A 17,995-nucleotide genomic window follows, 5' to 3' on the forward strand; every position below is an offset into this window, starting at 1 on the left:
TTTATGTCACTTGACCTACATTCCCATGAAAATGTTGCCAAAAGAGCCAAAATGATTTTTTAAGATTACCTTTCCAGCAATGGGAGAATCAGCTTGAACATCTAATACCCAGTTTCTCTTCAAAACCCTGTGTTACCTAGCTTTAGCTTTAGCCTAAGTCCCATCTGCAAGGACTTTTTCAGTACAAGCCCACCTATGCGACAAAGCTGGTTTACCCTTATGTTACCTCCGAATAAACTCCAAATTCTTTCCAACTAACTCTTTGTTTTGCCTCTCTTACTCGTTTATCCTCAAGTTTATTGGCAGCCACCAAAACGTCACGATCATGAGGACTTCTGCTTCTAGGTCTGTTATGTGACTGTTCTGTGGTCTTTGTTTCATTGTCTGATCTAGTCAAGCTACATCTTCTACTTCCACTTCTATGTACAATTTGATGTCCATGATTTACTCTTCCATTGAATGACAGATTTCAGAAAACGGACTATCAAATGCTGACCAGGCCTCTTAACAGGTCATCTTTTTTGTAGATTTGGTCCAGAAGTTCTATTAGAAAGGTGAAAACCTTCATGATCCAAAAGATCTGCATCCATCTCAGAAAATACCTTACTTCTGATTTCCCTTCGTTCAGGAAGCAATAAGGCTATGCCTTGTTTTCTCTTCATTGGAAGTAGTTTCCCATGTCCACATATCAACCTCATTCTTTGGTTATGCAGTTCAAACTCCAAGAATGTCAGAGGGAAATCGTACCTCGATGATTTAAACTTGCTTTCTGCCATTTCCACAATGGCCACTAGGCTTTCAAGTTTGTTATGTTCTTAAAAAAAAAAATCACAGTTTCCAATCTCCATCTTTAGACAACCATCCTCTGCTACAGTATCAAAGACTGGATCGACTACTAAAGCCTGACCATCAGCTGCTTCCAAGCCTTTATTCACAGAGATCCACACACTGGTGCACCCCTTAGATAAGCTCTTATATAAATGGATACAAGAGAGTTCCCAATTGATACCACCTGAATACAATTAACACTAATTGATACAGATACAATTAACATTATAGATGCTTAATGTACCTATAAAGAAGATGAGGATGCATTGGTTGATATCAATGATTGCTTTGAGTTTTATGACCTGCTTCAGTTGAAGCCAGCGTGACAATCAAAAGTCTGGGTCTCGGCTGGAGGATGGAGGCCAAGGCATGCTTGGAGGTTGTAGATCGGGATTTACTTCGAGGTCATGGTCTAGAGCATGCCTGGAGTTCAGAAATCTAGGGTCAGTCTCATGGATCCAAACAGGAAATATCTCCAAAAGTTGTTTGAGATAAGAATCAGCTATGGCAGTTTCTTGAGAGTGGCACTTCATATTGGCTTCCCCCTCTTTCCTGTGTTCCATGCACTGCAATGCTGTTGTTGTTCAGGCTAGTAATTTTGTACTATTGATGCTCCAAAGTATTGTTGCACAACATTACATATCATTACTATGTACATTTGCATTGTTTATCCAATATTCTTGTTTACAGTGCTAGACGGTTATTGGCAGATATTATGTTTTCAAGTCATGGCCAAACTTGCATCATGCGCCAACAATTTAATCGGACGTTCACCTCTATTTTGTTCTGAGATAGAAGTCACCTCATACTTGAACCTGAATTAGTATGTGCAGCTCAGATTATAACAGTGGTTAGGCCAATAATAATTTTATAGGATATTAGAAATTGTAGATGAAAAAAAAATACTTTTTAAAGAGTTATGCATGGTATTGAAGATGAAGTCTAATCTTATGAAAGGCATTTGTTGCAGATGATGGGGAAAAAAAATCATAAAATGAGATTTTAAGCCGCTAAGTGGGAATAGTGTAAAATAGTAAAAACCTAATTTTGAAATGAACTGAAACCAATGAAGTAAACCACACGAAAAGAAAAACCACCATATTTGTCGCCGTGCTTTTGAGTGCAATGATTTCCGTTATATAGGCCACCACATTTTATGCGTAGCAATGAGATAAATAACTAATTAATATGTTATCGGTGGTATAGAGAAATGTTGGCCAAAACTCTGTTCTTCTTTGAATATTATCATGGGAGCAGATTGGGCTTCGAGTTAACATCTCATCCAGATGATTATACCTCGAATAATGTAGTATGTCCCCCCCTCCCCCCCCAACCTCGATACTGGCGTGTCATCTGCAATTGCCAGATTTAGCAGACAAATTTACCCTGTGCAGTAGTAATAATGAGCCATTTGATTTTATTGACTGCCACATGGCAGCAATATTTACTCTAATACAAATTATGATGCTTGTTTAAAAAACAAGGGTAATCTTCAGAAATATTCTAGAATTTGTTGGTACACTAAATTTCCTTTTACTAGTAGGAATTGAAATTTAATTTTAGAAGTTAATATTTTGTTCTTTCAAACAATAATGTAGCCTTCTAAGTCACTTCCTCAATAACTAAATCTTTATAATGCACTGTGTGATCAGCGTAAGGCCAGGTTTGAAATTTAAAAAATGAATAGTGCGGTCACGAAGTACAATAAAACCTTTCTGTAGAGTTTTTTTTATTAATAGGGAGCTTTACAAAGTTTGTTGTACATAGAAAAGGTCCCATTTTGCAATGAGTCAGTAATACTGTAGCTTTTTAAGCTGGTTATTTTTATCTTCCTTTTTTAGGGGCCACACAAGGTCATTGTGCCTCTAACTGTTCACTTCACCCATTTAGAGAAAGCTTTTCCCAGCTGAGATAAGATTCTGAGCACCACAGGAGTTAGGGTTGTTTTTTTAAAAAAAAATACCGCTTGTCCACCCAGATCAGTAATCTGAATAAGCGGATGGCTTTGTAAAGCGCACTCCCTGTTTGAAAACAGCACTCCCTATTGGCTCAGGGTATTGGCAGTCTTTTGTCAGTTTGAGTAGTTTATTTTGTAGACTATGTAAAACACATATCCACCTTGAACCTTCATTTGTAAATAGCCTTTAGCACTTAGAAATTAATATTAGTTCACTGATCAAATATTAGTTCACAGATCATGAATGACAAAGTTAGCTATGGACTGACATTGAGATTGTGGTCTAATGACTGATGGGACAGCTAGAAATCTCTCCAAATTTAAAGATGACATTTAAACCTAACCAGAAATGGGAATGAAGCCATTTAAAGATGGAAGGGTAATTACCATTTTAATGTAGTACTGTAGCTTAAAATTAGCAGTAGGAGCTGGGATGTAGTAATATCATAGTGCTGGACAAATGGAACGCATTCCTACCAACTGTTTCTTTCCATGTTGCTGTGCTCCAGTCCACCAGTGTTGAGATATTTCCATGACAACTTTCCTCTCCCTGCTCCTTCCCAGCTGGTAAAGACTTCAGGAGCACATAAGCATGTTAGCAGAATGGGCAGACAGGTTACAGATGCAATTAATGTGGAAAAATGTGAGGTAATGCATTTTGGAAGGAAAACGAGGAAGAGGTGTATACACTTTGAAAAGATAGTGAAGTGTGTGGATGAACAAAGAGGCTTAGAGCTTCATTTACATAATTCCTCAAAATTGCGAGTGTAGTTAGATAAAGGTAGATTTGGGCTACTGGTACTAATTTCACTGTAGCCAAAAAGATGAAAAGATTTAAGAGGTTTTTAAATACTGAAAGGTTTTGACACTGAATAGGAAACGACTTTTTTTGGTTTGGAGAGTGAGGAAAGAAGTTAGAAGAAAATTGTTTACGCAGAGAGTTTTGGAGGCTGTGATACTTTGCCACAGGGAATAGTTGAGGTAGAGATTATTGTATCTTTTAAAGGAAAAACAGATGAGCAGAGAAAGATGCAGGACTGTGGGGAGAACAAGACAGTGGAATTAGTTTTGGAATGCTCCAGCAAAGAGCCAGCACAGGTATAATGGACCAAATAGCCACCTCCCTGTGTTGTAAACTTCAATGCTTCTATAGGATTTTATGAAATGAATATCCGGCCCGGCCGAGTACTTCATTTTCCCTTATCAGTCATTACTCTCTCATGCTAGGGTCTTAAACAAGATGTTTACTTTAAGTGAAGCAGAAATACATACATTCAAATTTGAATATTAAATTATTGAGGGTAACACAGGGAATAAATAGGTTTTGTTGAATTTCTGTTGGTAGTCTACTTTTTCCCAATGATTAAAACACTCAACATTCTGAAAGATTGGGTTTGCCTTTACTTTTTTTTTATTCGTTCACGGGATGTGGGCGTCGCTGGCAAGGCTGGCATTTATTGCCCATCCCTAATTGCCCTCGAGAAGGTGGTGGTGAGCCGCCTTCTTGAACCGCTGCAGTCCGTGTGGTGACGGTTCTCCCACAGTGCTGTTAGGAAGGGAGTTCCAGGATTTTGATCCAGCGACAATGAAGGAACGGCGATATATTTCCAAGTCGGGATGGTGTGTGACTTGGAGGGGAACGTGCAGGTGGTGTTGTTCCCATGCGCCTGCTGCCCTTGTCCTTCTAGGTGGTAGAGGTCGCGGGTTTGGGAGATGCTGTCAAAGAAGCCTTGGCGAGTTGCTGCAGTGCATCCTGTGGATGGTGCACACTGCAGCCACAGTGCGCCGGTGGTGAAGGGAGTGAATGTTTAGGGTGGTGGATGGGGTGCCATTACTCATTTACTCATTGCAGAGAATACTGTGGAAGGAGAGCAATTTACCACTTAAGAAAAACAGGACTAATGATAAACCTCAAATATTAATCTCATGTGGTGAATCAGGCTACCTTGCTTTTTGAGTGGACTCTAACAGTAATAGTGCATGTGGAGGAAAAGGATTAGGAGAATCCTGATGCCAAGAAAGTGAATGAGAAGATTATAAAGAGAGAATCTCTCCACTACTTGACAGATTGTGGTGATTCGGAACACAGATTTACAGGTGTGGCATCTGTCACGTACCACATCCAGTTGGTCATTCTTCATGTATTTGTGTAATTACTGGTTATTAGCAAACTAGATAATGATTGAAGATCAGTATAACCCTATCCTTCCCTAGTTCCCACAAATCTGCATTCTCCAGCAGAATGGAAGTAGGAATTCTAATTGACTGTCCTTTCCCCCCCCCCCCCCCCCCCCCGTTTTACCTGAGCTACTACTTAAACACGAGTGATTTTTTGGGGGGTTGGTTGTCTCCAAGCGGGCTGACGTGAAGTGCTGGCTACCATTGGAATGATTGAAGCCACTCTGAAAGGAAGTAAAACAGAATTAGCAGATTATTGGGCAGAAAGATGATGTTTGACTGGTGAAAAATACATGTTACGAAATTGGTATCAGCTAGACTTTCGTGGCGTACTTTGAACAAAAATACTTCCCGTTTTAAGAAGGAATACCGTAAAGTACTGCCTAAGTGAAGGACATGTTCTACCTTTTTTGAATAACTAAATTAAAAGCTGAGGTTGTACTGGATTACTGGCTGAGAAGTGCAGTCATAACTGTCAAAATAGACAAACCTGAATAGGGGTTGAAAAAACAGTGGGTGGTGGGGGGGGGAAGTTATCCTAAAGAATATGAGGGTGGCTTTTTGTGAAGGACAGGGAAGCGCTGAAAAACTGTATCCAAGAGAAATATGCTTATACAGTAAACATACTACTTTAGCAGCTAAGTTTGTGCCAAATAGACCTAGAGCCTTTGTAATAAAAACTTTAATTTCAAGACAGTCATCTAATTTGATGGGCTTTAAGAGAGTTTGGAGAGGTGGAATGTCAAGGCAGAAAAATGCCTAGTAGTAGAAGATGATGATTTGCATTTATTTTGCCCTTTATATTGTTAAGAGTTGTCTCAAAATGTTTTGCATACAGTGAATCACTTTGAACTGTAGTGTCTGTTATGTAGGTAAACCTGACAGAGATAAATAACTAGTTATTATGTTTTTTTGGTGGTATTCGTTGACAGAAGAATGCTGGTCAGAAAACTCAGAGATCTTCCTGCTCTTTGAATTGCCATTGAATCTTTAACATCCACCTAAACTGGCACACTGGACTTTGGCTTGGTGTCTCACTGAAGAATAGCATCTCTGACAGCAGAGCTCAATACTCTACTGCAATGTCATCTTAGATTATGTGCTTTGAGTCCTGGAATGGGGTTAGGACCCACACATTATTGAGCGAGTTAAAGACACTGATCACAAGCAGGGAAGGAAAAAATCCGGAGTTTGCTTGGAAAAATCTCCTTTCCAATTGGCAGATTAATAGGGGTTGAAAGACAACCATGGAACAGTGGAGAACATTGCAGAGCAAGGCTGTAATTACTGAAGAGTTTAGGGCCGACAAGTCAAATATAAAGGGACATAATAAGAGCAGATGAATAAAAGAAAAGAAGAATTTGCATTTACATGGGGTCTTTTACAACCTCAAGATGCCCCAAATTGCTTCACAGCCATTGAATACAATTTTGAAGAGCAATCACTGTTTTTGTGGGACCTTGCTGTGTGAAAATTGGCTGCTATGTTTCCGCTATGTTACAACAATGAAATAAATGACCAACTAAACTTTTAGTGAAATCGATTTGAGGGATAAATGTTGGCCAAGACACCAGGCGATCTCCCCTGCTCTTCTATGAATAGTACCATGAGATCTTTTACATCCACTTAAGATGGTAGTTGGGACCTTTGTTTAAGATGTCATCCAAAAGACAACAGCTCCAACAGTACAGCACTCCCTCAATACTGCATTGGAGTGTCAGCAAAGGTGATATGCTCAAGTCTTGGATGGAATCTTACAACACCAGGTTATAGTCCAACAGTTTTATTTGAAAATCACAAGCTTTCAGAGGCTTTCTCCTTCATCAGGTGAGTGTTGGATTCCTTCAAAGTTACCACATATATAGTCAGAGAACAATGCCTGGTGATTACAGATAATCTTTCCAACTGCCCGTTATCAAGGCAATCAAAGGAATTGAATAGTGTTCAGACAGAGAAACATTAGATACAAGACTACTGAATATACAAATGGCCAGAACCAAAGACAGACAGAGAGAGAGAAAAACATCCGAAAGGAAGAGAAAGAGAGAGAATGACCAGTTGTATTGAAAACAGATAACTTTTTTTTCTGCTGGTGGGGTTACGTGTAGCGTGACATGAACCCATGATCCCGGTTGAGGCTGTCCTCATGGGTGCGGAATTTGGCTATCAATTTCTGCTCGACGATTTTGCGTTGTCGTGTGTCTCGAAGGTCGCCTTGGAGAACGCTTACCCACCGATCTTCGGGTAAGCGTTCTCCAAGGCGGCCTTCGAGACACACGACAACGCAAAATCGTCGAGCAGAAATTGATAGCCAAATTCCGCACCCATGAGGACAGCCTCAACCGGGATCATGGGTTCATGTCACGCTACACGTAACCCCACCAGCGGAAAAAAAAGTTATCTGTTTTTAATACAACAGGTCATTCTCTCTCTTTCTCTTCCTTTCGGATGTCTCTCTCTCTCTCTCTCTCTCTCTCTCTCTCCCTCTCTGTCTTTGGTTCTGGCCGTTTGTATATTCAGTAGTCTTGTATCTAATGTTTCTCTGTCTGAACACTATTCAATTCCTTTGATTGCCTTGATAATGGGCAGTTGGAAAGATTATCTGTAATCACCAGGCATTGTTCTCTGACTATATATGCGGTAACTTTGAAGGAATCCAACACTCACCTGACGAAGGAGAAAGCCTCCGAAAGCTTGTGATTTTCAAATAAAACTGTTGGACTATAACCTGGTGTTGTAAGATTCCTTACATTTGTACACCCCAGTCCATCACCGGCATCTCCACATCAAGTCTTGGAGAGAGACTTGAAGCCCTGATCTTCTGAGTCAAATGTGAGTGTGCTAACACCGAGCCAAGGTTGACACCTTGATGATTAGAACATAAGAATTTTTAGATACAAGAAAAGTCCAGCAGGCTCAAACAAGTCCATCTTTTTTCATAAATCGACCCTATTTTCGCACCTTCTCATGCAGTCTACCCACTTGCTCACTATATAGCTCAAATGCCTCTTTTCTCCAGAAATATATCTAGATATTGCTTGAGCTCATTTATACTGTTTGCCTTGATAGCCTTCCGTGGTTATTCATTCCACAAATCTGCTGCCCATTGGATGAGAATGTTCCACCTGACTTCACTTTTCACTCACAACTTGCTCATTTTTAAATAGTTTTGTTGGTATTTGAATCCTCTGACAGAATGGATAATTTATCTCTCTTAATTTTGTCAATTGCCTTCCTACAATTTAGAAAATTTCAGTTAGATCACCTTGTGATCTCCTAGTAGTCTCCTCTTTTGAAGAAAACAAGACTGGCTTCCTTAATGTTGCTTCATTATAGGAATTCCTGAAAGACACTTTTTAAAAAAAAACCTGCAAATATTGGAAATCAGAATTTTTAAAAAGGAAATACTGTGAAATATACAGCAGATCCATCCACATCTGAAAAGATAATGGCCCAGATTTTGCTGCCAAAATAACAGCGCGTTTAATGCACATGCCATTAATAATGCGTAAATCATCCTGCAACTTGTGGCGAGGAAGAGATACCACATGAATTGCGGATCTCCACATGTTGGATGACTTGTGCCGCTCCGCCATCAGCCTTGCGAAAACAGCAACTTGCCTTCAACCTCCCTGTGAGTTTCATGAAATTTCTGCATTTGCACATCAATTGCCAATTAAACGAGATGCAGAAAGTTAGGGCTGGAAATTAACAGGGTAAGTACCTTTTTAATGACTAGATTTATGTTCCTGCAATACCAATCAACCTCTCCAGCCCAGAAAGGGAACAATTTAAACTCTCCCATTCCTACAGGTAGTAAACTGTTGTTAGAGATTTTCAAAATTTTTTTTTTTTTTTCTTACTTTTCCTTTCTGCCTCTTTTTCTCTCTCTCTCTATTTCTCTTTACCTGATTTAACTCTAATTCACCCTATTTTCTTCGCCGTCATTCCTCTGTGTTTCTCAATCCATAAATCTCATTGGTTAAGGAAATAGACTTTTTGGTTCTGTTGTTCACCAAGGTCTCAGATGCCCCATTGTCCTCGCGGATATCCTCGTTATCCACGCGCACCTCCAGCAAATTGCAGGGCAAAAAATTCTCGAGCTGAAGGTTGAAGGGAAAAGTCTAACTAATGGGGTACGCTGCAAGATGCCCCTGCTCCAGCAAAATCTGGACCACAATGTTTCAGGTGTAGACTCTTTGTCAGAAGATTCTACATTAGAAATCTTAACCTAACTTTCCACTTTACAGATGCTGACTGATCATCTGTGCATTTCCAACATTCTTCATTTTTATTTTAAGTTCCTGATTCCCTGAATTATCTGTTTTGTGGCCTCTGTGTTTTCAGTGGTAATATTCTTCCTATGATTGGATGGCCTGAATTGTGCACAGTATGGCAGATGGGATCTGACCAATGTCTTACACAGCAAAAAAAAACCCTCTTTTTAGATCTGTGCTGTGTCCTTTTGCTATTGTAACTAGTGCCTTATTTGCCTTTTATTTTACTACAGCTCCTGATGGTTTCCTGTATCTCTTTTCCGATCAATATGCTGCAGTATTGTTGGCAACTCATGTTAATGTGCTGCCCCTGGCATGTCCTCCTACAGTCCCCATTGAACTAGGGTTGGTCTCTCAGCTTAATGGTGAAAGAGGAGTGAGTGATGTCTCATTCCCAGAGGTTACAGATTGTGGTGCTATGTAATTCTTTGTGCCCCAGGGATACTCGTTTTTTGGCTGCTAGATCTGTTCTACGTTTGTTTCACTTAACGCAGTGGTAAGTGCCACACTACACAATGGAGGATGTCTTCACCGTGGAGACCTACCGTTATCTTCACAAGGACTGCGTGGTGGTCACTCCTGTTAATGTTGTTGTGGATTGATGTGTCTGAAGTAGGTAATTTAATGACGCCAAGGTCAAGTAGATTACTCCTATTCCCTTGTTGTTGGTTCCCTCACCGGTCTGGTAGCAATGTCCATTAGGATGCTGCCAGTTCGGTTCGTAGTAGTTCTACTGAGCCAGTCTTGAATTCCTCCATTCAATGTGTGTTCTGAGCACTTCCATCATTCAGTGTTTCCTCCAAGTGGTATTTAACATAGAAAGTACTGATTTGTTAATTGGCGGGAGTGGTGGTGGTGGTGTGGGGGGGGGGGTTTAATGTGATGATCAGCAGGATGTTTCCTTGCTCTTGTCTAACTTGATGTCAGTGAACATGCCCAAGGTTGGTGGTAATTGGGTTGTGAATGTTTGGAATTCTCTACCCCAGAGGGCTGTGGATGCTTCAATGTTGAGTATATTCAAGACTGAGATCAATAGATTTTTTGACTCCAAGGGACTCAAGGTATACGGAGATTGGGCAGCAAAGTGGAGTTGAGGTCGAAGATCAGCTATGATCTTATTGAATGGCGCAACAGGCTTGAGGGGCCGTTTGGCCTACTCCTGCTCCCATTTCTTATGTTTTTATGTTGGCTGATGATTATGATTCTGTGAGTATGACTATGTCAGCCTGTTGCTCTCCCAACTTGGGCACCAGTTCCCAGGTATTAGTGTGAACTTTGCAGGGTCGACTGGGCTGAGATTGTCTAAGTCTTGTCCTTGTGTGATGCCCGGGTCATTGTTGATAGGCAATCAAATTTTAATGAACTTTTTAGCGATTGTGTACAACTGAATGACTTGCTAAAAGACACTTTGCAGGACATTGAGTCTAGTGTGGAACTGGAGTCACGTGTAGGCCAGATTGTTTAATGGCAGCAGACTCCCTTTTCTGGAGGATGTTGGTGAACCAGTTGGGTTTTTACAACAATCCAGCAAGTATATTGAATTCAATTTCACAACTTGACATAGTAGGATTTAAACTTGCACCATAACCATTATACTACCATATCTCCATATTTTCAGTATCCAAATGGTGAAAATACGATAGTTTATTAGTTACAATATAATGTGAATACTTGTAGAAAATATGACAGCTTTAAAACATAATGCTGCCACTATTTTCACCATGGTGTATCACCATATTTGAGATTTTATGTGTTTCAGTGCCAACCACCTATTATTTGTATCATGCTGGCATTTTGCCTTCAGTCTTGGACTCACTAGAAGTCAACTTGTTTTTTTTTCATAATGCATTATTTTAAATTAGTTTACTTTCTACATCTTGCACGTTTGCTGACCAAGAGGTTGGACATACAGCTGAGGTGTTGGCCAACACTTTTTTTGAACCAGCCGCTATGAGGCACTTGGGATGGGTTCAGGGTGAGTGCTTTTGATGTTCTCTGCCTCTAACCAGCATCTCAACCTGTAATCACAAGTGGAGCCACAATGTTAAAAAATCAAATTCACTTTGATATGTAAGTAAAATTATGGACAATAAACTACAGTTAAAATACAATAATTTGAGCACTTGGAGTATTTCCTAATATGCAAGATCTTTACACCTGACCAACTTAGTCATATACATCATTACAGTGTTTCCAATACATCAGTCACTAGCCTCATGCGGTTAATTTCATTTTTCATTAGTTGATCAAAAATGAGTAATAGACACTGTCATTGGGCATGTGATCTCAATTTCATATTCGCACAACATATGCATGTGTACTTTAACCTTTTTGTTTGTGTGTTGATAAAATGATAAGACGAAATGCAGTTTGCACAAGTGTTTTTTGATTGTTGTGTGCGCTCTACTTCCTTGGTTTCTGGTGATTGGTTATCTGCTAAAATTGTGTGTAACGTGGGTGAAAACGCCAGACTTCAGCACCATGGAAACACCAGCTACATTGGATGGAGAGGGGTACTGTCACCACGGTCAACTCGACCATTGAGAATAACAACTCCAGGGCAGCAGAAGAAAACATGCCCAACCGTGTTGTGTGGCACTACCACCATTCTAAATGGGATAGATTCAGAATAGATCTAGCAGCTCAAAACTGGGCATCCATGAGGTGCTGTGGGCCATCAGCAGCAGCAGAATTGTATTCCAGCACAATCTGTAACCTCATGGCCCGGCATATTCCCTCACTCTACCATTACAAACAAGCCAACGGATCAACCCTGGTTCAATCAGGAGAGTAGAAGAGCATGTCAGGAGCAGCACCAGGCGTACCTAAAAATGAGTGGCCAACCTGGTGAAGCTACAACTCAGGACTGCATGCATGCTAAACAGCGGAAGCAACATGCTATAGACAGAGCTAAGTGATTCCACAACCAATGGATCAGATCAAAGCTCTGCAGTCCTGCCACATCCAGTCGTGAATGGTGGACAATTAAACAACTAACAGGAGAAGGAGGGTCTGTAAACATTCTCATCCTCAATGATGGCAGAGCCCAGCACGTGAGTGCAAAAGACAAGGCTGAAGCGTTTGCAACCATCTTCAGCCAGAGATGCCGAAAGGATGATCCATCTCGGCCTCCTCCCGATATCCCCACCATCACAGAAGCTAGTCCTCAGCCAATTCGATTCACTCCACGTGATATCAAGAAACGGCTGAGTGCACTGGATACAGCAAAGGCTATGGGCCCCAACAACATCCCGGCTGTAGTGCTGAAGACTTGCGCTCCAGAACTAGCTGTGCCTCTAGCCAAGCAGTTCCAGTACAGATACAACACTGGCATCTACCCGACAATGTGGAAAATTGCTCAGGTATGTCCTGGCCACAAAAATAAAGCAGGACAAGTCCATTCCGGCCAATTACCGCCCCATCAGTCTACTCTCAATCATCAGCAAAATGATGGAAGGTGTCGTCGACAGTGCTATCAAGCGGCACTTACTCACCGATACTCAGTTTGGGTTCCACCAGGACCACTCAGCTCCAGACCTCATTACAGCCTTGTTCCAAACATGGACAAAAGAGCTGAATTCCAGAGGTGAGGTGAGAGTGACTGCCCGTGACATCAAGGCAGCATTTGACAGAGTGTGGCACCAAGGAGCTCTAGTAAAATTGAAGTAATTGGGAATCGGGGAAAATTCTCCAGTGGCTGGAGTCATACCTAGCACAAAGGAAGATGATAATGGTTGTTGGAGGCCAATCACCTCAGCCCCAGGACATTGCTGCAGGAGTTCCTCAGGGCAGTGTCCTGGGCCCAACCATCTTCAGCTGCTTCATCAAGGACCTTTCCTCCATCATAAGGTCAGAAATGGAGATGTGCGCTGATGATAGCACAGTGTTCAGTTCCATTCGCAACCCCTCAGATAATGAAGCAGTCTGAGCCCGTGTGCAGCACGACCTGGACAACATCCAGACTTGTGCTGATATGTGGCAAGTAACTTTCACGTCAGACAAGTGCCAGGCAATGACCATCTCCAACAAGAAACAGTCTAACCACCTCCCCATGACATTCAATGGCATTACCATTGCCGAATCCCCCACCATCAACATCCTGGGGTTCACCATTGACCAGAAACTTAACTGGACCAGCCATATAAATACAGTGGCTACAAGAGCAGGTCAGAGGCTTAATATTCTGCGGCGAGTGACTCACCTCATGACTCCCCAAAGCCTTTCCACCATCTACAAGGCACAAGTCAGGAGTGTGATGGAATACTCTCCACTTGCCTGGATGAGTGCAGCTCCAACAACACTTAAGAAGCTCGACACCATCCAGGACAAAGCAGCCCGCTTGATTGGCACCCCATCCACCCTAAACATTCACTCCCTTCACCACCAGCGCACTGTGGCTGCAGTGTGTACCATCCACAGGATGCACTGCAGTAACTCGCCAAGGCTTCTTTGACAGCACCTCCCAAACCCACAACCTCTACCACCTAGAAGGACAAGAGCAGCAGGCACATGGGAACAACACCACCTGCGTGTTTCCCTCCAAGTCACACACCATCCCGACTTGGAAATATATCGCCGTTCCTTCATCGTCGCTGGGTCAAAATCCTGGAACTCCCTTCCTAACAGCACTGTGGGAGAACCTTCACCACATGGACTTCAGCGGTTCAAGAAGGCGGCTCACCACCACCTTCTCAAGGGCAATTAGGGATGGGCAATAAATGCTGGCCTTGCCAGCGACGCCCACATCCCATGAACGAATTTTTAAAAAAATCCAACAGGGCTTGTCATGGCAACGGGCATGCAGCATCCAACCGTGTTCTGGGGCGTGTCTGTTGCGTTTCGTTGTGAGAGTCAACTTTCTCAGGAATAACTGAAGTCGAAGTACTTCTGACAATTGTTGGACAAAAACCTAGAAGCTGCATTAAGATGTGCTGTGTCTGATAAATTCATGCCACAATTCCAAACTTTGGTGAAAGAGTAAGACTGCAAAGTTACACCCTGAATGGTGGTAGATATTTGTTAAGTAAATATACACGTGAAGTACTTTTACCTGTACTGTGTGTAAGGCTTTTTCTACTCGTTAGTGCATGTGGCTAAAACAGTGTCACCAGAGTCACACCTGTGTCCAGTCAGCGATTTCTATTGGATAATACTGAATTTATAACATAGCGTGTACAGTTCTCCAGTGCTTAAGTGACTGACTCTAACTGAAAACCAAAGTGGTGACTGAGTTTGTAATAAGATACCATCTTTTCCAAGATAAACATACAACTTAATCTAATATATGGCTTCTTATTCACTAAGGGTAGGGTTGCCCAATGTTTAATTGAAATTGACAATAACCGAGAGTCCTCGAATTGCTCTTGCATGTATGGTACAGCAATACTTTAGGTACAGGAACAAGGTTGAGTGCAATACAAATAAGAAAAGAAATGTAGTTTTGTTCACCAAGAAACCATAAAATATAAAAATAAACATGTTTTTATGTCTCGTGGTACTGTCTCCCAAGAAAATTCTGGCAGATAATTGGGAAGTTGGATAATTGGAGTGTGGATAATGTAGGCTGCACTGCATATAATTTTTGTTTTGTGTGTGTTTACACAGGGCTGGCTAATTCCGGTTTCATTGGAAGAAACATTTATTATAACTATACTTCATAATAGGAGCCATTATGGTGCAATTATTACCTCAGAAAGCTGGCCCTGTTAATAGTACAGGGTAGATTCCAAAGCCATCTAAATATGTATGTGTACAAACTTGTTTTTAAGTTCTGATTTTTGACTTTTTTTTGTGGCTTCTGTACCTAAGATAATGCAGAAAAGTAAGTACTTCATTGGCTGCGAAGTGCTTTGGGACGTCGTGATGAGATGCTATGAAACACAAATTCTTCAAACTATTTTAATTAATCAGTTATGATACTAAGTTATATTGTTTCCTTTCTTCCACTACTTTAGGAGTGGAGTATTACTTGTCTTCTTTCAGCATTTGCAATATGATGCGGCCAGCATACCATTATCCAGTACATCATTAATGGGCTGCATTAAGAATGATTACTTAATTAGATTCAGGTCAGTCCTCAGATAAAGAGCAAGTTAATTCTTTTCCATGGTATTCGTAACACCATGCATCTTGGCCTGCCCGATCATATGAATTAAAATAGAAAGTCCATTGTAGTAAATGACAACCCTGATCAATTCAATTGCAAAGTTACCTAGGCAGCTTCAAGATAATGATCAACTGTTATGTTTTTATTCATTCTCGGGATGTGGGCGTCACTAACAAGGCTGGCATTTATTGCCTATCACCTAGTTGCCCTTGAGAAGGTTGTGGTGGGCCTTCTTCTTGAATCACTACAGTTGGTATGGTGAAGATGCTCCCACACTGCTGTTAGGTATTGAGTTCCAGTATTTTGACCAAGTGACAATGAAGAAATATATTTTTAAATCACTGCACCTAATCATTAAAAGCAGGCATCGAGGCTCATGACCCTAGCTCTGCTGTAACTTTATTCATTTTAATCAGATCTTGATATACTTTTACTCCAAACTCTCATTACTAAAAATCAAACCATGTGCAATGCACACATAATGTAGTATACAATAGAGACTGTTAAATATATTTTAAGACAATTCACAATTATCTTACAGATTATCTGAAGTCAGAGTTGAGTTTAAGGTGGAATAGCATTAAGGAGAACATAGCATTGCTGGAAGATACTCTGTACAGTAAGTATGTTTTTTTTTGTTAAAAAGTTTGTTAAAAAAAACTTGCTCAGTTAAGTTGAAATGATCAAGCAGCATTGTATTGCTTAGGAGGGACAGGTTTAAGCATATTTCTTGTTTGGTAAGAATGGCCAGGAAGCCTATGATTAAGTTAGCACTCAAATCTTAGTCATATGTTTTATCCTGATTTGCCTTCAATTGCCCTTCAATTCAGCTGCCTAGGCCCTAAGCTCTGGAACTCCCTCCTTCGACCACTCTGTCTCTCTACCCTTCTCCTCCTTTAAGACGCTCCTTAAAACCTACCTCTTTGTCCTAACTTTTGTCACCTGTCCTAATATTTCCTTATGTGGCTTGATTTCAAATTTTGTTCGATAATTGTTCCTGTGATCCACCTTCGGACATTTTACTACGTTAAAGGTGCAATATAAATGCAAGTTGTTGATGCAGGAGAAATATATAAACTAAACATTTGATAAAATAAAATCATTGCTAGGGATGATGAAGAAAAAGTTAGGCAATGGGTTGAATTTTCGGTAGTTTTAAGCAAGAATCATTCGGATTAGGACACAATAATGTTACGTATGGCTCTGCAACTGTATGGCTCTGCAACTGTAGATTTCTCAAAAGTCCTGAGCAGCTCTAATTTTAATAAATACATGGTTGCATGTAGCATGTTATCTGTTTATTATCTAGTCCTGAAACAACTCACATATAATGTACTTCATTATACCAACTGACTGTTGCTTTTTCAGCCAAACCTGAACCTGTGTCTTTCTTCAGTTTCTCTCCCTTCATGTCCTCTCTGAACTATCGTGTCCATGAGACCCACCTCCTGTTCCTTTTGATCTCAGTCCCACTAAACTATTGACTGCCCAACTTTCCTTCCTGGCCCCCATTCTAGCTGACGTTGTAAATGGTTCCTCTCCTCGGGTACTGTCCCCGCATTGTCATCACCCGCCTAATCAAATCCCACCCTCAACCCTCTATCCTTGCAAACTAGCATCCCATCACCAACCTCCCTTTCCTCTCCCAAGCTCTTGTCTCTTCCCAAATCCATTCCCATCTTTCCTGCAACTCCATATTTGAATAGCTCCAATCAGGTTTCCGCCCCTGCCAGAGCACCAAATTAGGCCTTAACGAAAGTCACAAATTACATTGTGATTCTGAATGAGATGCATTATCCCTCCTTGACCTCTCTGTGGCCTTTGATATAGTAGACCACGCCATCCACCTCAACTCCTTTCCTCTGTTGTCCAGTGCAGTTGGATTGCCCTCCTTCTTCCCAGTTCCACAGGCTATCATGACTTGTCCACATCTTTGGCTATACTAGCCATTTAAGTTCTTTTCCAGCCATCCTGCTGCCCTCATAGATTTCCCCAGAGTGAGACACCATGGGCAGAGAGATATCGGGGAGAAAGAGAGAGGGTGCAATTGGAAGGGGGGTGCGGGGAAGGGAAGAGAGAGACTTGAGAGGAGAGGCATAGATTGAGGGATGAGTGAGAGAATGAGAAAGACATTGTTGACGAGATGGTGACATTGGGGAAGGGGGAGAGAGATGACTATATGTGCACACATCAAGGGAGAGACCCCTGGAGGGGACACAGAGTGAGAGAAGTAGGAGGAAGAGACTGAAGGGAAACAACGACACAGAGGAGAGAGAGAAAGGCAAACAGAGGAGGAGAATCCTCTGAATGTGAGTATCACCACAGGACACCTGCTAGTGTATAATAAGCAATTTTTCAGAGAATCATACAGCACAGAAGGTGACTGTGCTGGCTCTTCGAAAGAACTATCGAATTAGTTCCACTGCCCTGCTCTATCCCCATAGCCCTGCAATTTTTTCCTTTTCAAGTATATACCCAATTCCCTTTTGTATGTTACTATGAATCTGCTGCCACCACCCTTTCAAGCAGCGCATTCCAGATCATTACAACTCGCTGCATAAAAAAATTCTCATCATCTCTCCTCTGGTTCCTTCATAACATTTACTTCCTGCAACATTTTCCTGTTTTCTGTCGGACCTTTCTGTTATA

General features: G+C 41.3%; 1 long non-coding RNA gene across 1 annotated transcript in view; it reads left to right on the forward strand.

The window, feature by feature from the left end:
• LOC137326936 (uncharacterized) overlaps window positions 1-17,995 on the forward strand; it is a 164,079-nt gene that overhangs the window by 98,581 nt on the left and 47,503 nt on the right. Inside the window, exon 2 of the long non-coding RNA XR_010964303.1 lies at window positions 15,888-15,965. This is a non-coding gene — a long non-coding RNA (uncharacterized lncRNA). The remainder of the gene's footprint in view (window positions 1-15,887; window positions 15,966-17,995) is intronic.

Source organism: Heptranchias perlo, chromosome 11 (genome assembly GCF_035084215.1).
Source record: "Heptranchias perlo isolate sHepPer1 chromosome 11, sHepPer1.hap1, whole genome shotgun sequence".
NCBI classification, from domain to species: Eukaryota; Metazoa; Chordata; class Chondrichthyes; order Hexanchiformes; family Hexanchidae; genus Heptranchias; species Heptranchias perlo.